At 33.2% G+C, this 27,307-nt stretch overlaps 1 long non-coding RNA gene across 1 annotated transcript in view; it reads right to left on the bottom strand.

Moving 5' to 3' along the window:
* Positions 1-1,017: 1,017 nt before the first annotated feature.
* The window catches only part of LOC107969522 (uncharacterized), a 46,975-nt gene continuing 20,685 nt past the window's right edge, over positions 1,018-27,307 (bottom strand). Inside the window, exons 2-3 of the long non-coding RNA XR_001711405.3 lie at positions 2,624-2,784; positions 1,018-1,155 (exon numbers count right to left, since the gene is read on the bottom strand). This is a non-coding gene — a long non-coding RNA (uncharacterized LOC107969522). The remainder of the gene's footprint in view (positions 1,156-2,623; positions 2,785-27,307) is intronic.

The following is a 27,307-nucleotide window of genomic DNA, read 5'->3' as shown; positions in this document are numbered from 1 at the left end:
GTAGATACATTACATGCCAGTGAATTGTACACTTTAAGGTGTGTAATTTTTTCCTCAATTAAAAAAGTAGAACTATCACGCCTGTAATCCCAGCACTTTGGAGGCTGAGGCGGGCGGATAACTAGGTCAGGAGATCCAGACCATCCTGGCTAACATGGTGAAAACCCATCTCTAACAAAAATACAAAAAAATTAGCCAGGTGTGGTGGTGGGTGCCTGTAGTCTCATCTACTCAGGAGGCTGAGGCAGGAGAATGGCGTGAACCCGGGAGACGGAGCTTGTAGTGAGCCGAGATCACACCACTGCACTCCAGCCTGGGCGACAGAGTGAGACTCCGTTTCAAAAAAAAAAGTACAACAACTAAAGAATGCAGAAGGGAAGCAATGTGTAATGGGAAGACCAACTCGAATTAGAGAAAGTGGATGTGAATGGACACCTGTCATTAAAAAGTGTAAATCTGAGTTATTTGTAAAACGATGGGTAGAGTGCTTCACCAATAGAAACTGCTCAAGTGTTGAATTACTACTCTAAACTTTTAAATAAAAAGGCGTTGATAGTAGTAATAATAGTTTGTCTCTGGTAGCATTTCCTAAATATTCAAAATAGAAAACTTTGTCTGTTCTTTAGAATAATAAAGAATGCCAGATTTTAGAGTCCAGATGTTTGTGTTGCATCACGGAATTCTTAAATGGTAAAAAACATACAAGTAATTTAATCATTGTAGGCCTTTATGTCCACTTCTATAAAGTTAAATATTGCATTATGGGAACAATTTGTTTTCTCTTAAATGTAATATGATAGGATTAAATCCTATAAACTGTATGGTAATTAATTAAGGAGCAATTCCTGTGATGTAGGATTTGATTTCCTAAAAAGAAGGAAACAATCGGGGAGAGAGTATTACCTTTGATGTCAGAGATTATCTGGGTTATTCAAGACAGATACGAAATAATTTGTGTCTCATGTCCCAACTATCGTTGATAGGCAAAAGCCACTGAACCTGGAGAACTGTGCTGGGAAAGACTTTATTATATATTTATTAATAGCAGTAATGGTGCTGTCATTAACTAGTGCTATCTGTCGTGACTGGTAGAGGCAGTGAATGGGGAACAGGCTGAGAGGAACTGGCCATGTGCAGGTCACATATTCGGTTTCCCTGATTGGAGAGAAAAGATGGATGCAGGAAACATTACTTTAGCTATTCACATTGATCAATCATAATATCTTGTACCTTATTCCCAAAATTCACATTAATTCGAGTCTTACTGTGAAAAATTCTAAGACAAAACATAGATTTTCTGTTTTTATTATAGAAATGCTAGACATTTTATCTGGTAATTGTTTTGTTTTTATCTCTAAAGAATACAAAATTTCATGCCCATCAAAATGTTCTCTCATTTCTACCAGTTGAAGATTAAAAGTATGTGTGCTTGTGTGTGTAAGATTTGGATCTGATTTTTGATTTTTTTTCAATCCTGTGAGCACAGCTTAAATCCAATAAGACTCAGCAGGCATGCCAAGTCATCTCTAGTTTTTCTTGCACAGTTTGATGTTTAATCAAAAGGGTCGATGGCATTATGCAGATCAAGAACCATGTTGAAAATGCCATATGGCATCCCCTGCTAAATAAAGGCTTTGAATGACAGTAGGTAATAACATCTCCTCAGTCAGAAAGGAAAGAAATGTTCATCATGTTTGGGGTGATGTGAAAGTTGGGGTGCAATTAGGTGAGAAAACCAAAACGGTGTAAGAGTTGGGAAGAAAGATACAATAATTATGGAACCTTCCAGGTGAGAAGAATTCTCTGATGTGCTACTTTTCACAGATGTTAAAGAACCAGGTGAAATATGTTGGTATCAAAGTAGGAGAAGGATGTATTAATTTTTCAGGCTCTTTCTCACATCATCATTTATAAAAGTTTTATTTTTTAAATATAGGCAAGGTTTGCTAAATTAAGCTTTTTTTCAGTGGTCTGTTTAATTTCTTAAGGTAAAATTATATGTGATATATTTAAGTTAACAGAATAGAAGATTTGAAAGTCACTGGGGGCACCGTAAGATGCAGTTTTATCTCTACTGGACTATCAGTGGTCCCCCTAACCCTGGCCTGTATCTTAGCCACAGTCAAAGTGAGATGTTCCTCCAGAGAGAAACATGAGCTCTGAATTTCTATTTAGAGCAGGGATAGAAAGAATTTGTTTGCCTCAACCTCAGGTTTAATAATGACTTAGGAACTCATGAAGAACTTGATGGCTAATGATTGGAAACCTTTGAGCATGCTTTTGTGGCTTTGGCTTGAATCTTTGGACTATTTCCCATGCAATGTTTACTTTTTGGCAATTTGACAGATCCAGATAAGGCATGCTTGCCTGCAGTTGTGACGCCCTTTGTTAGTGGAGTCAACGCTGAGGCAAGACATACTCAGTAATACTACACATCTTTTCACATTATCTAGTAAAGTTTTAAAATCATAAAAACCAATACACAGTCAACTTTAAACAATAAATACATATACACATAAATAAATTGGAGCTTATCCAAATAAGGGATCTCTTATATAATTAAAAAATCAATTTAAATCACATTCCATCTGGAGAAAGAAATTCAACACTTCCGTTGACTCACCCACATGGTCTTGCCCACTCCACTTGAGAGCAGCAGTGTCCATTGTGGCTGGCATGGTGCTGTGGTCTGTAATCATGTCATGCTCCCCATTCTAGTGAATTTCAATGTCAAAGCTAGCCCCGAATGTTTTTAACACCGTTCCTGTAGTATTATTCCTTCATCTGCAGGATAAAAATTTTCTATTTTTAAAATGATAAATTGCATTTTAAAATTTTTATTTTATTTTTAAAATAATTTTAGCTTTTATTTTAGATTCGGAGTACATGTGCAGGTTTGTTACAAGGATACATTGTGTGATACTAAAGTTTGGACGGCAAATGATGATCCTATTACCCAGATAGTAAGCATAGTACCCAGTAGGTAGTTTTCAGCCATGGCTCCCCTCCTTCTCTTCCTCCTCTAGTAGTTCCCAGTGTCTGTTTTTCTCACCTTTATATCTATGAGTACCCAATGTTTAGCTCCCACTTATAAGTGAGAACATGCTGTATTTAGTTTTCTCTTTCTGCATTAATTAACTTAGGATTACTCTAGTTTCATCCATGTTGCTGCAAGGACATGACTTCATTCATTTTTATGGTTGTGTAGTATTCCATGGTGTATACGTGCCACAGTTTCTTAATTCAGTCCACCATTGATGGGCACCTGGGTTGATTCCATGTTGTTGCTATTGTAAATAGCACTACAATGAACATATGAATACATGTGTCTTGTTGGTAGAATTATTTATTTTCCTTTTTGTATGTACCCAGTAATGAGATTGCTGGGTCAAATGGTAGTTCTATTTTAAATTTTTTAAAAAATCTTCAAAGTGTGTTCCACAGTGGCTGAACTAATTTACTTTCCCACCAACAGTGTGTAAGCATTTCCTTTGCCCCAGCATCCTCACCAGCATCTGTTACTTTTTGACATTTTAATAATAGCCATTCTGACTGGTATGAGATCACATCTCATTGGGGTTTTGATTTGCATTTCTCTGATGATTAGTGAGGTTGAGCATTGTTTTTTCATGTGCTTGGTGACCATTTGTATGTCTTCCTTTGAAATTTATCTGTTCTTGTCATTTACCTACTTTTTAATGGGGTTATTAGTTTTTTTGCTTGCTGAATTGTTTAAGTTCCTTATTGATTTTGAATATTAGAGTTTTGTCATATATAAATTTGCTATTTCCTCCAATTCTGTATGTTGTCTCTTTACTCTGTTGATAATTTCTTTTGCTGTGCAGAAGCTCATTGGTTTAATTATGTACCACTTATCAACTTTTGTTTTTGTTGTATTTGCTTTTAACGACTTAGTCATGAATTCTTTGCCAACGCTGATGGTAAAAATTATATTTCCTAGGTTTTCCTATGAGATTTTTGTAGGTTGAAGTCTTTCATTTAAATCTTTAATCACCTTGAGTTAAATTGTGTATGTGGTGAAAGAAAGGGGTCCAGTTTCATTCTTCTGCACATGGCTAGTCAGCTTTTCCAACACCATTTATTGAATAGGGAATCCTTTTCCTATTGCTTAGTTTTGTCAGCTTCATCAAAGATCTAATGATTATAGGTGTATGGTATTATTTCTGGGTTCTCTGTTCTATTCTATTGGCCTGTGTGTCTGTTTTTGTACCTGTATCATGCTGTTTTGGTTACTATTGCTTTAGAGTGTAGTCTGAAGTCAGGTAATGTTATGCCACATTTTCCACTGAAGAATGTCATTAAAAAGCAGAATAAGAATTGTATTCATTTTGATATAAAGATATAAATACTCGTTGGAGAGATTTTATAAATAACTGACATTTTTATTGTGTTGTCCCAGCTTATACAACTCACTCAAATAAACGATTTCATTGATTATCAAAACAATCTATAATATAGTAGGGTTGATGTAATCACTTATCACATGACATTATGCATATGGGCTTCATCGGGAGGCATCCTAGGATGTCAGCAATGATAGAGGATACAGGAACTTAATCAGGACTAAAGTAACTGCCCCAGCTATAGCATCAATTCTCTGGACAGCTTATTAACAAATAGTCTAAGTTCCAATATCTGAGGGGTGCTAGCTTTTACTGTGAACAGTGTCATCCCATAATTTCAGATATAGTAGCTGGAATTGTGCAGAAGTCTCTGCAAAGTAATAATATTCAAATCAGATGCAGGACATAAAATACATCTGATGGGCCCATTAATTTTGATAAAACAGTAAACGATAAAAGGTACAGTATCAAATCATCAGGCAGAGTGACTATTCAAAAGTAGGTTGACAAGGCTGTGGCTAAGTGGGCAGTTTTCAGAAGTTATGTGTATATATGTAATATGATATATAATTTTATATGTATATGCACATATATGTAATATATGTAATTAATTATATATAATTATGTATGTGTGTGTATATGTAATATTTGACATGTTAAGTATTCAATGAAGCAACTGAAACACAACAACTTGAAAAGCAGGGTAGAGCGCCACTTATGTGAATTGAACAAACGTGAAAGAGATTATAGAGAGGCTGAAACATACTGAATAGGTAGAAAAAAAATTAATTCAAATAAGGCCTCCTCTATATCAGTTACAAAACCCTCTAACTAAAGGGGTTTAGCTTTCTATTCAATACATTCAATGCCTTAATAAGAATTGTCTTACAATATGATAAACTGTAACTCTATGTATTCCAATGAATAATGTACATAGTATGACACAGATGTTTTCAAAATGGGATATTTGATACAACATTTAAAAAGCCTTAAAATTTTTATGATTTTTATGAGCCTCATCTTTTCTGTGAGATCGGCTCCTTTTTGTTTCCTTGTTGAAAATTTTGTATATTGTGTGATTTGTTTTCTCTTTATGATATAGTCTTTAAAAAATATCTAATCATGGTGGATATTAGTAATCTAAATTTTATAGTCACATTTTGCATGGATTCAATTTCTATTTTTATATTTTATATGTTGGTGAAAATGTGAAAATCATATCTACCACATAACAGAATTACACTCATCCTTCTAATTGCACTTCCTGATTCTCTTGAAGTCACATGGTCATTTATGATTGACAGTACCATTTATAGAATGTGAAACCTTGAATCCAAAAAAGAAGAGTTAAGTATTAATATCTTTTATTTTGAACAAAATATTGTGAAATATTCCCTTTGTGAAAAAATGTATATAGATTAAATATTGGGAATACTTTTGTTTATTTCAGAATTTTTAATATTCGAATTAACTGATGGCAAGAAGCCGGCACTGACTATAAAAAGGCAGTATTCTTAAAAACTGAGATTAAACCTATGTTATGTTGAAATTGGATAGTATGTTAATTCGTAAAAAATAGCTGTAGAAGCAGAATAAGCCTATTTTCGTATCTTGACAATTGCAACAAATTAGCAACAGAAAATTAACTCAACCTCAAGGTATAATTTATTTTAAAATGGTACCATATTTCTAGAACCTTCAGCGCTAGGCAACATCAAATCAAAATCTTCTCTGAATAAAGATACCTTCTTTCTAGGTCTGGAGCAAACTCCGCCAGTGATTTTTGTAGGACAAGGAGCATCAATACATATTTATATTTACCCACATATTTTGCCTCTGCCATTGCTCTTTATTCCTTTCTCATCTCCCAGCTTGTATCTGGAATTATTTTCTTCCTGCTGGAAGAAACCCTGTGGTATTTATTTTAGTGAGGGCCTGTTGCTTATGCTGTAATGTGAGTCTGAAACTCAGTGAAGATTATTGTGTTGATGACACGGGCGAGACTACTATTGAAAAGGTGTAATATATGTGTAATTGAGTTTTCAGATAGAGAAAGAAGAGGAGGAAAATAATGGAAGTATTCTTTGTAGATACAGGGACTAAAAATTTGTAAAAACTCATGAAAGATATCAACTTACAGATTCGTAAAGATCTACAAACCCTTACTAGGATAAATAAAAATATATTTATACCTAGGTACAAGATTGAATATAATACGGACCATAGACATATGCCCCCAAAAAGTAGCAGCTGAAAATATTTTCTAGACATATGGTATTTTCTATAACTGCTCTAAGTTTCTCCTTTTTTCTGAATTCACTTTTATTCCTATTCTCATGCTCCTTTAACACTTGGTTCTTAAGAGCTCATGCTACTCCGATGACCTCTAAATTGGATGATAGTTAAGTGTGAATTACAGTGGTGAGGATAACAACAAGGTTATAAAATTATGAAGAAACGCATCAATCCTCAACAAAATACATATCTGGGTATGTAAATATATTAAATGTGTTTTGAAATGTTTATTTTATGAAAGGAAAGATGAGAGATACCTATAGAAAAAATGTTCATGTCAGAATAGTATAATATATCTAAAACATGACACCAACAAAATTCAGTTCATTCTCAACATATTTTTTGCGTGGTTTTAGTATTACATTGATACGGGAGGGGGGCAAGGAAGTGTTGGGTAGAGAAGGGCGGGGTCCCTAGTGAGAGCTCCACCCTCTGGCCTGTGCCCACGACATAAGTGAGGACAGGCACTTCTGTTTTTGTGCCCAAATATTACATTTGCCAAGACCAATCTGGCTCGCCACAACCCCCATCCTGTGCCCATAGAAACCTCGAGGCCCTAGCGGGCACACCCACAAGCAGCTGGACGTCGAAAGGAGAGAAGGGCACACCGACAGATGCCAGTAGGCCATCTATGGTGAGAAGACGTGGAATTTTGTTGGGGGCGGTCTGAGGAGAGTCTGACAACGGGGCAGCCAGAGTCAGGGGAAGGCCACCTTTCCACTCCATCCCCCTTCTGGCTCCCCATCCACCTCGCTGAGAGCAACTTCCACCACTCAATGAAACCTTGCACCCGTCCTCCAAGCCCACGTGTGATCTGATTTTTCCAGTAAAATAAGGCAAGAACCTAGGATACAGAAAGCTCTCTGTCCTTGCGATAAGGCAGAGGGTATAGTAGTTGAGCTAATTAACACAAGCCGCCTGCAGAGGGCAAAACTGAAAGAGCACACTGTAACACACGCCCACTGGGGCTTCAGGAGCTGTAAACTCTCAACCCTGGAGGCTGCCTTGGGATCCGAGCCCAGAAATGCTCCTGAGGACCTGCCTGTCCGCATGTTCCCCTTAGGAGTTTGAGCAGCAGGGCACTGAAAAATGAGCCACATCCCTGTTGCACACCCTGTGAGGGGGATAAGGGAACTCTTCCAGTTTCAACATTGTTCCTGTTCTCTCAAGATTTCTGTCCAAATCGTATTACACTTGCTTGATTATGTTTCTTTCATTTTTAGTGCCAAATTGGAATATTAATATTTAATCAGAATTTAGCCCAAAATTTTGCTTCAAAATATATTGGATTTTGACCTTATTTGCAAAGTTTAATTAAAATAAAATAAAATATAAAAATATAAAAATAAATGCAGGTAATAAGAATCGTTTTGTATCTACAAGGTAAGAGTCAGAAATAAATAAGGAGCAGAGTTGAAATGTCGCAAGTTCCAATAGAGCATTTCAGGTTTTTGCCAATGAAACCAATATTAATTTGTTCAAATATCAACATATTTTCAGATAATTTGGCCACAGCTTTTACCCAGGACTTCACCAATTTCTCACTGTCCCTTAGCACATCTGCAAATGTTAGGAGACTGCCAGAAGCATATGGGACCTTTGGGGTACTCTGGATGGAGACGGATGAGCTCTAGGCTATGCAGGTCCTTTGTATCGTCTCTGTTTAATGTCGCCCCCATTTTGCATTAACAATTCATCAAAACTCACAGATTGGATGGTTATGAACAACCACAACTAAGTTTATCAATGAAATTATTTGTAAAAACAAGGGCTAAATATTATATGTTGCTTTAGGTATTTTTAAAATTATACATAGATTCATACTAGTAAAGCTGGAATGTAAGAGATGATTAAGGAAAGCATTTAGAGAGATATTTTTGTGACTTTAGTTAGGATATGTGATTACTATGTGAAGCACAAAAGAACTGAAGTGAATCATAAAATGTATCCTAGCTGTGCTTAAAATACTTGCACAGCTCCCACAATCTATTAACAAATCTAATGTCTATTGATTAAGTAGATAAGAATGCAGCTCACCCAGATTTATTGGATAATAAATAAATCAAAGTATTTTTAAGAAGAGGTGTTTGCCCATTGACTATTTCTCCTGACTATGGTTGTCAAAGCAGTGTGCATATATATATCACAGATGACACACATAGTAGCATAAGACTGCCGTGTTCTAGGTAGGACTGGTCCTAAGGACAGAAATAAACACCAAAGGGGTTGGGGTTTGTACAGCAACCTAAAATCAAAGCTACCTAAAGTTAGGTTTCCTGGATAGCTTCTCAGGCCTAAATTTCCGTTAAATCTGTAATCATTTAAGAAAAATAAATATGACTTTCGGAAAGTTTCATTTGAATTAGATGAGTTATCTGGGTGCATTTTCAGCAATATTAGTTTTATTCTTCATATTATGTACAGAGCCATTCGGGCACTGAAGAAATAAAATACCAGGGAAATAGGTTTTAAAATATATTTAGGGCATGTGGTGCTCAAGCTTCCTGAAGACCTTGAGTTACGAGCAGTTTTATAAGGAGGAATTCTTGGGGAAGGTAATTTTGGTGTTTGAAAAATCATTAAGGAAAAATTTTATTTATTAGATACATAGGATACATTTCAGAAATATACCAGAAAGTGCTAAACCTGCTGAATTCTCACAAATTAAAAAAAAATAGATATTATCCTAACCTGAACACTAGTGTACTTGTAACCAACTTGTATATTGATTTTAGCTTATGAATTATGCATGAAACTGTGAACATTTTATTTAACAGAAGCTAATGTTAGTCAATGATTTGTGTGCCAATGATATTTTCTCAAACTGAAATTTAATAATCAATTATTATTTCAAAGTGACTAAAGATTTAAGTTCATATACATCGATTATGTAATACTGTTTTGGGAAATTACACATCATTTATGAATTGCTTCTTTAATAATCGAACAAATTTTTTTCCTTCTATAAATTGAAGAGTTTTAAAACTAGCATTCTCCATCAGAAAGGCATGATAAATATCTTCTTTCTTTATCAGTTTGTCATAAATCATGTAAATTTAGATGTGCTTCTTCTCCAGTACATCTGCTATATTTAAACTGACTCTTAAAAAATAATGACGAGTTAATGGGTGCAGCACACCAGCATAGCACATGTATACATATGTAACTAACCTACACATTGTGCACGTGTACCCTAAAACTCTAAGTATAATAATAATAAAATAAAATTTTTAAAAAGCGGAAAAAAAATACTTTTTAGGCCGGGCGCAGTGGCTCACACCTGTAATCTCAGCACTTTGGGAGGCTGAGGCGGACGGATCACGAGGTCGGGAGATCAAGACCATCCTGGCTAACACCGTGAAACCCCGTCTCTACTAAAAATACAAAAAATTAGCCGGGCATGGTGGCGGGCGCCTGTAGTCCCAGCTACTCGGGAGGCTGAGGCAGGAGAATGGCATGAACCCGGGAGGTGGAGCTTGCAGTGAGCCGAGATCCCGCCACTGCACTCCAGCCTGGGCGACAGAGCGAGACTCCATCCCAAAAAAACAAAAACAAAAGACAAAAACAAGACAAAAAAAAAAAAAAAAAACTTTTTAGTTGGGGTGCTAGCCTGAAACTGAAGTATTTAAGGGTAAAATAATTTCCCAGATTTACTTTAAAATATTTTGATTTATTTTAGATTTAATGTTATGAACTTTTCTAACACTTACGATATGCTATTAGTAAGCAATAAGATGTATAAAGCAAATTCAGGAAAGCTTTTTTGGCCTATACCATTCAAATCAATATCTATTTTGCTGTCCATTATTTTATATTCCAATTGTGACATATTTTTCAGACAAAACAAATTGTCCACTAAATAGCCATTTTCAGACGAGATTAAATAAGTATCCTTGAAGTTTTTAGGAAGCATTTTTTACAATAATTTTAATATGCAAAGAACAGTATTCTAACAATAATAATACTACAAATATGTTATTCAGTCTTTTAGATATACAAAAATGACAAATCTTATTTTGTCTTCTAATTAAGGAAATACATATTGTATAAAATCAGAGAAAAGTTTGTTTTAATTCTGTTTATCATTAGGTTTATAATTTTTAAACTTTGTATTCTCTTGCCCAAATAACCAAAGCAATTCTAAGCAAATGAACAAAGCTGGAGACATCATGCTACTCAGCTTCAAATTATGTTTCAGGGCTACAGTAAACAAAACAGAATGGTACTGGTACAAAAACAAACACATAGACCAATGGAATAGAATAGAGAACCCAGAAATAAGACTGCACACCTACAGCTACTGGATCTTTGACAAACCTGACGAAAACAAGCAATGTGGAAATTATTCCCTATTCAATGCATGGTGCTGGGATAACTGGCTAGCCATATGCAGATGATTAAAAACTGGACCCCTTGCTTACACTACATACAAAAATTAAGGAGGATTAAAAGCTTAAATGTAAAACCCAAAACAATAACAACCCCTGGAAGACAACCTAAGCAAAACCATCCTGGACCTATGAACAGGCAAAATTTTATGACAAAGTCACCAAAAGCAATTGCAACAAAACCAAAAATTGACAAATGGTATCTATTTAAACTAAAGAGCTTCTGTACAGCAAAAGAAACTATTAACAGAGTAAACAGACAACCTACAGAATAGGAGAACAGTTTTGCCAGCAATTGTATAATTGCTACAAAGAGAATAAAATACCTAGGAATCCAACTTACAAGGGATGTGAAGGACCTCTTCAAGGAGAACTACAAACCACTGCTCAAGGAAGTAAGAGAGGACACAAACAAATGGAAAAACATTCCATGCTCATGGATAGGAAGAATCAATATCATGAAAATGACCATACTGCCCAAAGTAATTTACAGATTCAATGCTATCCCCATCAAGCTACCATTGACTTTCTTAATAGAATTAGAAAAAAAAACTACTTTAAATTTCATGTGGAGCCAAAAAAGAGCCTACATAACCAAGACAATCCTAAGCAAAAAGAACAAAGCTGGAGGCATCACGCTACCTAACTTCAAACTATACTATAAGCCTACAGTAACCAAAACAGCAAGGTACTGGTACCAACACAGATATATAGACAAATGGAACAGAACAGAGACCTCAGAAATAACAACACACATCTACAACCATATCATCTTTGACAAACCTGACACACACAAGCAATGGGGAAAGGATTCCCTATTTAATAAACAGTGCTGGGAAAACTGGCTAGCCATATGCAGAAAACTGAAACTGGACCCCTTCATTATACCTTATATAAAAATTAACTCAAGATGGACTAAAGACTTAAATGCAAGACCTAATACCATAAAAACTCCAAAAGAAAACCTAGGCAATATCACTCAGGACATAGGCATGGGCAAAGACTTCATGACTAAAACACAAAAAGTAATGGCAACAAAAGCCAAACTTGACAAATTGGATCAAATTAAACTAAAGAGCTTCTTTACAGCAAAACAAACTATCATCAGAGTGAGCAGGCAACCTACAGAATGGGAGAAAATTTTTGCAATCTATCCATCTGACAAAGGGCTAATATCCAGAATTCACAAAGAACTTAAACAAATTTACAAGAAAAAAAAAAAAACATATGACCCCATTAAAAAGTGGACAAAGTACATTAAGAGACACTTCTCAAAAGAAGACATTTATGTAGCCAACAAACATATGAAAAAAATCTCATCATCACTGGTCATTAGAGAAATGCAAATCAAAACCACAATGAGATACTATCTCACGCCAGCTAGAATGGTGATCATTAAAAAGTCAGGAAACAATCTATGATGGAGAGGATGTGGAGAAATAGGAATGCTTTTACACTGTTGCTGGGAGTGTAAATTAGTTCAACCATTATGGAAGACAGTGTGGCAATTCCTCAAGGATCTAGAACCAGAAATGCCATTTGACCCAGCAATCCCATTACTGGGTATATATTCAAAGGATTATAAATCATTCTACTTTAAGACACATATACACATATGTTTATTGTGGCACTGTTCACAATAGCAAAGACTTGGAACCAATCCAAATGTCCATCAATGATAGACTGGATAAAGAAAATGTGGCACATATACACGATGGAATACTATGCAACCATAAAAAGGATGAGTTCATGTTCTTTGCAGGACATGGATGAAGCTGGAAAGCATCATTCTCAGCAAACTAACACAGAAACAGAAAATCAAATACCAAATGTTCTCACTCATAAGTGGAAGTTGAACAATGACAACACATGGACACAGGGAGGGGAACATCACACACTGGGGACTGTCAGGAGGAGGGGGGCTAGGGGAAGGATAGCATTAGGAGAAATACCTAATATAGATGATGGGTTTATGGGTGCGGCCAACCACTATGGCACGTGTATACCTATGTAACAAATCTGCACATTCTGCACATGTATCCCAGAACTTAAAGTATAACAAAAAAGTAAAATAAATGGAAAAAGGCTTAAGCACATATGATTTTTGGATAGTAAGGAGGTAGGAAAGAGAAAAATAAGTGTACAGAATTAATGACTGATAATTTCTTTTTGGAGATATTTGAAATAATTCTATAGGAGACAATAGGCTCCTAAACACAGGTAGACAGATAAGCCATAGACACAACCACAGGGATAAAGATAATAAGATGGTAAATAGGTACATATTATGGTAATAAAGAAATGAAACAATAATAATGGCAACATTTATGACATGCCTACTCTCTATATTATTTTTGAAAATACTTTAAAATATCACCTGTATTTTATGCATATGATAACTGAGGCCTAAGAAAGTTAAAATAGTATATTGTACAGAATACAGTTGAATTCAGAATAAGCCAACTCTATGTCTTTTTTTTTTTACGACAGCCATGATATACTTTATATTTGTAGATTTGAAGATTTACAAGGCATGGTTCTCTTAATAATTTATTTTCACCTTGTGAAGTAGGTGAATCAATTTGCTAACTAAATGAGATGTAGCCTGAATATTAAGAGTGGGAATTATGAACAATGGAAACAGAAACTTCCTAAGTACACATAATCATCCTACTGAGAGTTTGGTGATTATCAATTTATAATGGGATATTATTTTCTCTAGAAGCAGAAGTAGATAAAAGCATAGAGAGAGCAATAGGTTAGAATCATCATATTTTTTATCCACAGATTGAATGTGAAAAAAAATTAAGACTATTGGCAAGACAGCAGTTGAAAATATAGATCATGTGATCCAGGTTTACAGAATCATGTGTTCAGGTAGCTTAGGGAAAGGTTTGAAGAGTGAAAGAGGCTAATGGAGAAAGGATGGAATTACAGGCTCAATGGATTAACTTTTCTAATCTGGCTGAGTAGAAGAAGAAGTGTAACTGAACAAGTAAACAGGAAAATTAAATAATGGAAAGAATAAGAATAAGAATAACAAAAAGATAGCAGTAACAATAATAATGTTAAATAATAATATAAGCGACTGACATCTCTTTCCAAGTGCAAAATTGTCAAAGTGTTTGCTGTCTAAATTGATAATTTGACATGTAGAGCAACTCAGTTCATGATCATGGAGTGAATGATGTAGAATTGATGTGAAAGACCACATATTTTAGGAAAGCAAGGGACAGAAAGTCCAGAATATAAACTCTTAATAATTAAGTACATTGAAAGTTGCTTAAATTGTACTAGGATTTGTTGGGGAGTGGAAAGCTGGTTACCATTGTCTTCAAAGACCAGAGGTCAAAGGATGTTACCGAAGTCAATGAGTCACCATTCTGTAAGAAACTGTGGTACCATACTTGTCCATTCAAAGAATGCAGTGTTTCCTTACAAATATTACTTTGGGTTTATAAAATAAGGCAAAATTAATTATATAGCATTACAAAACTTTTGTGTTGTTGTTGTCTAAATTCAGAACTTTATTTAGAATGACAGCCAAGATTTAAAAACAAACCTTAAAATCTATGAGACAATGTATTTTGGAAAGATAATTTATGCATGAATGGAAAACAGTGAAGTACAGGTGGCATACCGAATGACATAGTTGGTATCTCTAATGTCTTCTCCCTAAAGAATTAATGATATATTTGACAGTGACAATGAGTGGCTATTGTATTAATTCTTTCCTGATAATACCTATATTCTCTTCTTCTGTCATTGGTTTTCATTATTCGCTTTTCTTCCTCTGTTGCCACTAGTCTCTCTCAGAATAGGCAGTTAATTGTTTTAGGGCATTTTTAGTAGCTGGTTATTTGTAATCTGCAGTTGTTCAATGAGAAATTTTAAATTTATACATCTTATCTACTCTTTATACAGCTTCAGCTAATGTTGTTTCTAACTGCCCACTGGTACAGAATGTAATGCAAAATCTTATATTGGTTCACTCTTCTCCATTTTATTCTATAAAAAATTACTACAAATGGCTTTTACCAGAAATGCCCCTAAATATTAAGATAAAAATGTCGATATATACAAATGAATAGTTGTTACCTTAAGAGAACAGCTTGTATACTAACTTGAAATTATCTCTTCCTATGCAAAGGCTTATCCTCTGCATCATCCTATGTAACATTATCAACTTGCACACCTGTATGTAATCACTTGTTTCATGACCATTTGAACTATATCACTTCAATTTCAAAATCTTAAACTCATTAGAAACAAAATGAAACGTTACATCCATTCCCTTCAAACCTCCTCATATCTCGGACTTTTTCTTGTCACTTAACAACCTTCAGATCACATTGTCAATTAGATAAAAATCCTAAGGCTCACCTCATTTCTTGTTTTACAGTAAGCATGGTTTTCAAAACAAAGACAAATTCTGTGACCTTTTAGATACTTGTACCACCTCTTCTTCCACTACACTAGCCACCCCCTCCATCAAGCCACTCCCGTATTCCTCCTAATAGCTCTCATGACCTTTCTAAAGCATCACACAGGCAAGTTCTTAGCAAGGCACATCAGATGACACTGCCATCATTTAAAAATTCTGGAGCAATTTTCTATAGCAATTGTTTATGCCATGCTAAATAACGACTTATGATTACCTCTCTTATATCTTCTGTAGTGGAATATTTTCTTTCTCTCAAACAGGGAATGCTTGTCCAATTCTCAGAGCTTTGCACAAGCTGGATCTATTGTTTGGAACTCTTTTTACCCAGATCTCATACATAGCTTATTTTCATTATTCAGGTCACAAATCAAATGACATTTTCTTATGATGCCTTCCCAATGCATAAACACTAATTTCATTCATCCTGCCTTTAGTTATTTTTTATTTGACTCTATTTTATTTTTTATAGATTTTATCATGAGAAATAATATTTTTATGCCATTTTAAAAATTTTAAGTTCCAGAGTATATGCGCAGGATGTGCATGTTTGTTACATAGTAAATGTATGCCATGGTGGTCTGCTGCACCTATCAACCCATCACCTAGGTATTAAGTGTAGCATGCATTAGCTATTTTTCCTGATGCTCTCCCCACCCTCCATCCTCCTACAACATGCCCCAGTGTGTGTTGTCCCTCTCCCTGTGTCCATGTGTTCTCGTTGTTCAGCTCCTAATTATAAGTAAGAACATGCAGTGTTTTGTTTTCTGCTTCTGTGTTAGTTTGCTGAGGATAATGGCTTCCAGCTTCATTCATATCCCTGCAAAGGGCATGCTCTAATTCCTTTTTATGGCTGCATAGTATTTCATGGTGTATATGTACCACATTTTCTTTACCCAGTCTATCATTCCTGGGCATGTGGGTTGATTTGATGTTTTTGTTATTGTGAATAGTGCTGCAATGAACATACGCATGTTGTTTATATAATTATTGGCTGCATATTTCCACTAGAGAATGGCTATGATCATTGACTTTTTCTGACAAATTTATCATGATCTCACAAAAGCCTACAGGACTTACCATATAGTTAAATGTTCACATGGATGATGAAAGTATGTTTCTTAGCTTGTGATTCAGAAACTAAATAATTTCAAATAACCTTTAAATCATACAAATGTATTTTATAATGAATGTATGTAAGTTTTATTCTTTCAAAGTTAAATACAAGTTGTATACCATATATAATAGTGCCATCTTTAAAATGAAGTTTTATGACATCATAATTACTCTTCTAAACTAAAAAAATTATTAGGAATTGAAATATAATTAAAATGATGTCTGTATGTATAGAATGTTTTCAAAATCACATGGTATTATCAATTTCCTTTTGCTTGACAGGTACTAGAACTTGAAAATCAGATGTGTTTTAGTGCAATATAAACTATAAGTTTGCAGGGATGTGTGTCCCTCATAAAATATGCATAATATTTTCTGCCCTGTTATGGCAATGATATGAGTTAGGGTATTTTTGTTACCAAATGGACACATTTTAGTTTAGCACTTTACAATCTATTTGAAAAATATCATTTAAATATTTATGAAACTATGGAGGATTTTAAAAACTTGTGGTTAAGAATTTTACCTTATTCTTTTTATTATGAAACATTTCAGACCTAAGAGATATGATGCATAACATAGTAAATACCCATGATAAACACTCATCTTAAGGAAACAAAATTGATACATAGAACAGAAGCACTTTGTATGCGTCTCTACAATCACAATCCTTCCTTATCCCATAGAAAGTAGGCATTATTCTCAACTTGGTGTTTCTTTCCCATGCTAACCTTGTAATTTTACTACCTATGTACCTCTAAACTACTTATCATACTATTTTGCATGCTTTTAGATTCTTCATGTCTATTTCAATTTGCTTTATTTTCTGCTAAAAAATTGAAAGATTCATATTATTGATAGAGCTGTAATCCATTCATTTTCACACATCATAGTGTTCAATGCTATGCATTTAGCAAACTTTATCTAATTTTATAACTAAATATTAATGGACATATACATTTACTTCAATTTTTCAATGTTACAATAATGCTGCTGTTAGATTTATTGTATATGTTTCAATCACATGCTCAAGATTTTCTCTAGGATACAAGCTTAGCAATGTCTTTACTTGCTTGATATTTCTGAGTTGTTCTCCAAAGTGATTCTAATTTACAACTTCATCAAAAAAGTAATAGATTTTCTGCTCCTCTACACTCTTGGGAAAAAATGTTATTTTAAAGCTTTAAAAGATTTGCCTTCTTAAATGTTTCAAATGTATCACTTTGTGAATTAGTGTCTATTTCCTGATTACTAGGGAAGATAAATGTTGTATGTATGCTTACTGGTATCATATTTCTCCATCTATAAATTGTGTATGTATATATTTTGCTTAAATTTAAATTGAGTTATATGCCTTTTATATTAGTTTGTCTAAGTTCTTTATATGTTTGAAAAGCAACTCTTTGTTCATTAGTATCGCCAGTATTGTCTGATCTGTCATGTATCTTTTTAAAGACATCTCTAAATGAATGGAAGTTTCCTTTTAATACAAGAAAACTAAGTTTAACAATGTTTTCCCTTATTTTGTATGTGCTCATTAAAAAACACTTTTGTATTTGTTATCATAAGGATAAGTATATGAGAATATACTTGAAATTGATTTTGTTTGTGGTGTGAAGTAATAATTCAATGTTTCCCCATACGGCTAATAAATTGTCCTGGCTTATATTCTCACCCATCTACAATGCCTCTTTTCTTATATTTCAAATATCTACACTTATATATGATGATCTATCTTGATGTCCTTTATTGTTTCATCTGTTTATTCATGTATTCGTGCATCAACCATGGCTTTAATTAACATAGTTATATAATTAGTCTTGATTATCTGGAAGGAAATATCATGTAGCATTAAATTATATTCCAAAATGTCTTAGGCCATTTGAGCTTTCTGCTCTCCCATGTACATTTAAAAATCAACTTATCAAATTCCACCAAAACAAAACAAAAAGCCTAGGAGGTTCTTTATTGAAATTTTATTGATTGACTTGGAAACAATGAAGTTTTGTGCTTATATTTGGCCTTCCTCTTTATTTAGATATATTTTAAAATATGTTACTGTAATTTTTATCTTTTTCTGAATACATTTCACTTAGTTGTTTTATTTTATAAATGTAAAATTTATTAATGTTAAACAGTTATAATTTATTTTTATATTAGTTTTATATTTATTTTTGCATACCGATATATACAGTCTTTGTTGCCCTATCAGTATTTTTAAAAATTTGCCCTTATAGTCTTTTCAGTTTTGTGTCAATATCATATTTTATGTGACTAATTATTGCTCTTCTCTAATTTCCTAATGGTGACATACAAACACATTGTTTTTTATTGTTACACTTGATTATGATGCTAGCACACTGTTAAAAAGTAATCATGATATTAGGTATGCGCAACTCATTACTGACTTTTAAGGTCAGTCTCTAACACAATGTAACACAACCCATTACAGTACCATACAATTAAATACAATATGTGCTATATAGTATGGTAGCTTATCTATATCCTATTAAATAATGTCTTAGGTGGGTTTTACTTTGCTTATCATAAGTTGAATTGGAATGTTATTTAATTTATTTCTTGTGTTAATTGCCATGATCAAATGATTTTCGTCCTTTCTCCTATCACTGTGGTGAACAATGTTAATAGATTTTTCTAATAATGAACCACTCTTAAGTTTATAGGATTTTCCCCAGTTTAATCTTTATAATTTTTTTTAAAAAATACAAATCACGAGATTTCATTTACTAACACTGTATTTAGAAGTATTGCATCAAAAGTATTGAATAAAATTAGCCTATAATTTTTTAAAATTAGCATCCCCTTGTATGGCTTTTATATTAATATTATGTGAGATATGTAGAATAAGTTGGTGGGATGGCCTTTTTATATTCAAATGTAGAATTTATAATAGCTTGGACATATCTTTTCCTTAAGTGGTCAGTATAATCATCTTGTAAAATTTTGTAGACCTGATGTATATGCATGTCTGTTTTAATCTTATCCGATTTGAAACATCTAATTGAATTTATTTTTTATCTCTCTTTTTAAAAAATATATCTTAATATTTCAATTATAGTTCAATTATACTTTTTCAAAGATGCTGATTTTGGTGTTATGAGAGTTGATTTTATTGGATTATAAAATAATTGAGTTGATTCTTTATCTGGGGGTATATCCTGAGGTTTATTAGATGGTGTGTCCTTGCAGAAACTCTGTGTGTGTGTGTGTGTGTGTGTGTGTGTGTGTCTCTTTAAATTTTCTTACACTGGCAATTTAGCTTGTCTATTTTTTGTGAGTATATTTGTTTGGATTAAAGTTAACATGCTAGAGGGCAAAGCTGGATATATTTTTCCATATCAGATTTCTTTTTCCTTCACATTAATGCTTAGGCCACATCAGAGTCATTTCCTGTTATTTTACATGGCTTTGGACAGATTCTATAGTAAAGAAGTTTTTATTTGGAGGATATATGGGGAAGTATCTATTCTAATGTTTTCATTTAATAATGGAGAAAACTAAAACTCTGAGAAATTAAATGACTTGTTCAATATAAATAGCATGTTGTGGTACAGCCGTACCTGAAATTCAAAACCAGTGCTATTTCCATAAACGTGCATAGCTTTTTATGCTAAATATATCTTTAACCAGTCAAACTACCCCATTCAATCATTGTATGCTATTAAATATAAAGGTCTGTAGATCTCAGTATGCTTTAGCTGATAAACAAAACAAAACAAAACAAAAATTCCTCTTCTTCCTTTTTTTTAAAAGCTGCACTCATTTTATTGTGTTTTAAAATCTATCTTTAAACATAAAAAGGTGATTACACTTTCAAAAGAAAATAATAATTTTGCAGTAACAGAGGATAATTATAAGGAAATAAATAAAATGTCAGGAAAAATTCAAAATAATAGTCTTTTGAAAACTCAGTGAGCTATAAGAACATACACATAGACAAATCAATAAAATCAGAAAAAAATTTTCATGATTTGAATGAGAAACTCAAAAAAAGAGATGTTTTAAAAAAGAACCAAATAGGATTCCTAGAACTAAGGTGTTATATAAAATATACAATCAAGAGCTTCAACAGCACACTACACCAAGCAGCAAAAAATTTCTAGACATAAATACAGGTCATTTCAAATAACACAGGCAGACACCAAAATAATAAAAAAAGAATAAAAAGAAAGTCTACAAGATCTAAGGGACACCATTAAATAAACAAATGTTTACATTATGGACATTCTGGAAGGTGAAGAGAAGGGAGAGGTTTGAAAAACATATGTAATGAAATAGTAGCTGAAAAGTCTTGGAAGAGATATCAACACCCATTTTTAGGAACCTCAAGAGAACATCAAATAGACTCAACCTAAACAGGTCCTCTCCAAGGCACATTATTGTCAAATTGTCAAAAGTCAAAAACAAAGAAAGAATTCTAATAGTAGCAAGAGAAATGTGATAAGTCACATGAAAAGATCTTCATTAGACTAAGAGTTGATTTCTCAGCAGAAACCTCACATGCCAGTAGAGAATGGGGTATTCAAAATACTAAAAGAAAAAATCTGCCAGTCAAGAATATTATATCAAGGAAAGCTATACTTTAGAAATGAAGGAGAAATAAAATGTTTCACACACAAGCAAAAATAAAATTTATTACTGGGATTAGGGTTAGGGCTAGGGTATTAAAAGTATTAAATATTTAGAGGCAAAAAAGTACTGGTCAAATTTATGTCAATAAATGACTACATCAAAAAACTAGAAAGATTTCAAATAACCTAATGATGCATCTTGGGAAACTAGAAAAGCAAGAACAAACAAAATTCAAAATTATTAGAAGGAAAGAAATAATAACAGTAAAGTAGAAATAAAATAGAGAATAAAATAATTTAAAAGATCAACAAAACAATTTTTAATTAACAAAACTGGCAAACCATTAGTGAAACTCAAAGAAAAACAGAGATTTCATTAATTCACTCAAATGGATAAAATTAGAAACAAAAAAGGAAATGTCATAATGAATACCACAGAAATGCAAAGGATATTTAGAGACTATTATGAACAACTTGTACATTAATAAACTTGAAAACCTAAGAGAAATGGATAAATTCTTGAGTACATACAACCTATCAAAATTTAATGAAGAAGTAATAGAAAACCTGAACGGACTAATAATAGTTAATGAGATTGAATCAGTAATAATGTCTCCCCAGAAGAAAAGTCCAAGACGTGTTGGGTTTATTACTGACTTTTACCAAACTTTTAAAGTAGAATGAATACTAATGCTTCACAAACTATTCCAAATAATTGAAGCAGAGAGAATTCTTTCTAACTCAGTCTATGATACCAGAATAACCCTGATGCAAAAACTAGACAAGGATGCAGCATAAAAGGAAAACTACAGACCAATATCCCTGATGAATATAGACGCAAAAATCTCCTGAAGAAATTTACTAGCAAATTTCATCCAATGACACCATGATCAAGTGGGATTTATCCAAGAAAGTAAGCATGGTTCCATGTCATATATCATATTAGTAGAATGAAGAACATAAAACCATATGACTATCTAAATAGATGCAGAAGAAGCATTTGAAAAAACTTAACACCTCTTTATGTTAGAACTGTCTATAAATTCAGTATAAAAAAGTACCTTGGCATAATCCAGACCAAATATGACATTCCCATAACTAACATCATACTGAATGGGGAAAATCTGAAAGCTTTTCTATCAAGAACTGGAACAAAACAAGAATGCCCACTCTCACCCCTCTTGCTCAACATAGTACTGAAAGTCTTAGCTAGACCAGTTAGGCAAGATAAAGAAATAAAGAACATCCAAATTGAAAACTAGAAAGTCAAATTGTCTTTGTTTGCAGATGACATAATCTTATGTATAGAAAACCTAAAGACTCTACCAAAAAACTAATAGAACTGATAAACAAATTCAGTAAACTTGCAGAATATAATGTCAATATGAATAAAAATCAGAAATGTTTCTATACACCAGCAATGAACTAGCTGAAAAAAATTCAAGAAGGCAATCTCACTTAAAATAGCTACAACTAAAATAAAATACCTAGGAATAAATCCAAAAAAGAGGTGAAAGACTTCTATAAGAAATATTACAAAACACTGATGAAAGAAATTGAAGAAGATATATACAAATGGAAAGATATCCCATTATCATACAGGAAAAGAATTAATATTGTTCAAATGACCATACTACCCAAATAAATTTGTAGATTCAATGCAGTTCCTATCAAAATGCCCATGACATTCTTCACATATATAGAAAAAAAAATCCTAAAATTTGTGTGGAACCATAATGAGGCCAAATAAACAATGCAATCCTGAGCAAAAAGAACAAAGCTGGAGGCATCACACTACCAGACTCCAAAACATCCTACAAAGCTATAGTAACCAAAACAACATGGTACTGGCATATAAACAGACACATAGACCAGTGGAACAGAATGGAGGATCCAGAAATTCATGCATATAACTACAACAAATTGATTTTTGCAAAGTTGCCAAAAGCAGTCATCAGGAAAAGTACAGTCTCCTTAATAAATGATGCTGAGAAAATTAGATATTCACATGAAGAATAAACAGATATCCTCACATCTCACCTTATGTAAAAATCAACTTAAAATGGATAAAAGAAGTAAAGTAAGACCCAAAACTATAAATCTATTAGATGAAAACTTAGGAGAATTACCTCAGGCCATGGGTCTGGGAAGAAATTATGAAGAGGACCCCGAAAGCATAGGCAACAAAAGAAAAAATAAAGATAAACAAATGAGACTATATCAAACCAAAAATCTTCTGCACAGCAAAGGAAACAATCAGCAAAGTGAAAAGGCAACCTACAGAATGGGTAAAAAAATTTGAAAACTACTCTTTCAACAGAGAATTAATATCCAGAATAACAACTAACTCAAGCATCACAACAGAAAAAAAATCTGATTTTAAAAGTGGGGAAATTATCTCAACATACATTTCTTAAAGAAGAGATGAAAATGGTGAACAAACATATGAAAAACTCAACATCCCTAATCATCAGGGAAGTGCAAATAAAAACCACAGTGAGGTATGATATCACTCCAGTTAGGATAGTTTTTATCAAAAAGATAAAAAGTAACAAATGCTAGCGAGGATGTGGACAAAAGAGAACTCTTATACACTCTTGGTGAGAATGTAAACCAGTATAGACACTATGGAGAACAGTATGGAGGTTCCTCAAAAAATTAAAAATAGAACTTCATATGACTCAGTAATCCCGGTACTGGGAATTTATACAAAGGAAAGGAAGTCAGTATATTGAAGATATATTTGCACTCCTGTGTTTACTGCAGCACTATTCACAACAGCCAAGATATGGAATCATTCTGGTGTCCAACAACAGATTAATGGACATAGGAAAAAATACACACACATACACAAACACACACACACACAGAGACACACACACACAATGGAATATTATTCAGCCATGAAAAGAAAAAATTGTCATTTGCTGCAACATGGATGCAATTGGAGAACACGGTCAAGTGAAGTAAGCCAGGAACAGAAAGTTAAGAACTGCCTGTTCTCACTCATATGTGGAATCTATAAAAAGTTTATCATAAAATTTAAAAGTAGAACAGAGGATACCGTCGGCGAAGAGAATTGGAAGGATGGAGGACAGAGATTTGTTAAATAATACAAAATTACATCTAGATAGGAAGAATAAATTCTAATTTTCTATTCTCTTGTAGAATGATTGTAGTTAACAATAATATATGAAATAGTTTCAAATAGCTGGAAGGAGGATATTGAATGTTCCCAACACAAAGAAATAATAAACGTTTGAGATGATGGATATGCTAATTATAGATGTATGAAACATCACTATATACTCCATAAAGATGTACAATTATTATGTGTCAATTTAAGGTAATGTTAAATGGATATAAAGGTATGAATAAACCAATTATAACATGCATCTAAAATATAATTAAATATATTCCACATGTCAAGAGAAATGAATTATTTCACATTGTATCTCACTGAGCCTATAGTATAAGGAGCTGCCATATTAAATTTTAAGTTCACTGGTGGTCTTCATTTATAATGACAAAAGACACTTTAAACTACAAATTATATATAATGGTCCTCAGCTTGTGACCACAGAAATAGATATATTTCTGATCCCCTTGGTTCTCTGTCTGCCTTGATGTCAGGCTTAATTATTTTCAATCATCCCTCAGTTCAACTTAATACTCAGGAGAAAAAACAAACAGCAAAAGTGTAATGAGTGATGAGCAATGTTGTATTGGTGGGGCCGGGGGACAAATAAGCCCTGCTTTTAAAATACCACAGATGTTTAGCTCTTGTCTCACGGGTACAAAACTCCTCTTTTGGCATGATGGTAGAGATCAGTGTTGGGAAGAATAGGCATCAACTCTTTGTAATTTAATCTCTGTGCAATATTCCAAATTCTGTACTCTCAGTTTTGAAACATAATTCTGGCATTTCGATTTCTCCCTATGTCTATAAAACAACATTAATTCAAATGGCTAAAGGTTTCAGATAGTTACATCTACAAATTTTGCCATCCAAAGATCCTTTTTGTCTCTTCTCTGTGAAAGCACAGTTACCTTAATGAGAGATACATTTTGTTGTTTTTGTTGTAGCTAAGCATGCTGGCTTATGTATCTAAAACCAATCTATGCTGCAAATGTTTACAATTCAGGCATTTCAATTGGACATAATAAAACTTAAATTCTCCACACATCATATTTAAACTTAGGAGTACAAATAGCTGAGGAAGTTAGTATCTAATTACATATCTTTTAAATACTCATGGGAATCCTAATAGTAAGATTATGAGAAAATAAAAATAAGGTGAAGCAATAAAATTAAAAAGTTTAATTATATTTTTACAATTTTATTATTATTTATAAGGCTTGTGTTTCCTTAAGAATATAGAATATTGCTATTAATTATAATTGATTACTTTAGGCTATAAAAGTAGTTATTTGATATAACCAGAAAAACAATTTCTAAAACTAACTTGTCTAATATGCTTTTTATGAGGCTTCAAATCCCATGATTGTCGAATTTGCAATTCCTCTTTGATTTCACTCTTACCTGCCCTTCTCCCTTCAGATCAAGAATAACCTGTTTATTCTTAAAGTATAGCTATCTACTCATCTAGCTAGACAGAATTGTCAAGATTGTGGAATAAACTTGTATTTCCCAGTACTCTCTACATTATAATCCTACTTAGGGAATCAGCTAATATTTGCATAAAATGTAGTGGTATATCATACTATATGTCTGTTCTATTCTTTTTATGATAAATTTCTTCTTGTAAGGGGAATGACATTAGCAATAATTTATTTCTAGTTGAGGAAGATATAATACTTTTCTTCGTACAGGCTTTTTTGGTTCTTTATTCCTGTATTAAAACATAAACAACAAAAACTGTAAAAATACATTTGAGGAATCAATGCTACATCATTCTAAAAATGAATTAGTTTAGTCAATATAATAAAGTCCATAAAACATTCTCTGGTGAAAAGAAATTGTAGCTGGAGCTTTGGTATTAAGTGTTAGAAAAAAATTACAACAGGACACAATTCATGCTATACAATAGTTGAATGAGTCATTTTGACTTAGTAAACAGATGTGTTCCTTACCTGTATCCTTGAAAACTTTTTGGGTAAATGTTTGGAGCTTTTGTAATTTTAGAGGCATCATCTTGAATTTAAAAATCTCCTTTTTCTTTTTTCAATTTATTATGGAAGTCTAGTTTTGTTGTCCTTGCATATTTTTATAAATATGATTAACTATGTCCTTCCAAATTACAAAGTCATTCACTATATTCATAAATATTTAAGTAAAGAAGGGGCTAGAAGTGGGATATGTAAACAGATAAATTATCGGGCAGAGCTATTTCTGTAATGGAAATGCAAAGTTGAAGTGTTTTTGCTGTGAGTTAGAGTTTGTCTGATGAAAAATGATAGAGTTTTCTTGATGGGTGTGGTGGCTCGTGTCTGTAATCTCAGCAGTTTGGGAGGTTGAGGTGGGTGGATTACCTGAGGTCAGGAGTCTGAGACTAGCTTGGCCAATGTGGTGAAATACCGTCTCTACTGAAAATACAAAAATTAGGTGGGCGGATTACCTGAGGTCAGGAGTCTGAGACTAGCTTGGCCAATGTGGTGAAATACCGTCTCTACTGAAAATACAAAAATTAGCTGGGCGTGGTGGTGGGCACCTGTAATCCCAGCTACTGGGGAGGCTGAGGCAGGAGAATCGCTTGAACCCAGAAGGCAGAGGTTTCAGTGAGCCGACATCGTGCCACTGCACTCCAGCTTGGGCAACAAGAGTGAGACTCTGTCTCAAAAAAAAAAATAAATAAAATTAATTAATTAATTAATTAATTAAATTTAATAGAGCTTTCCAGACACAACAATAAGTGTGTGGGTTGAAGACATTTAGAAAGGCATATAATGTTCAATATGAGGGAAATCCTTAAGAATTTCAGTGTCTATGTAACTTCAGGGGCAGTGGTAGATTGAAGATTAGATCTCTGTATATATTAATTCCAAAATGAGTTGTCAAACTTATTTTTACTACACAAATTACCAAGAAGTAAATATTTTAATCTTTTATGATTATTAAACATAAAATATAATACATCATTGAAATACGTC

The sequence above is a fragment of the Pan troglodytes genome, chromosome 17 (assembly GCF_028858775.2).
Source record: "Pan troglodytes isolate AG18354 chromosome 17, NHGRI_mPanTro3-v2.0_pri, whole genome shotgun sequence".
NCBI lineage: Eukaryota > Metazoa > Chordata > Mammalia > Primates > Hominidae > Pan > Pan troglodytes.
This window is presented reverse-complemented; position numbering and strand designations above follow the sequence as displayed.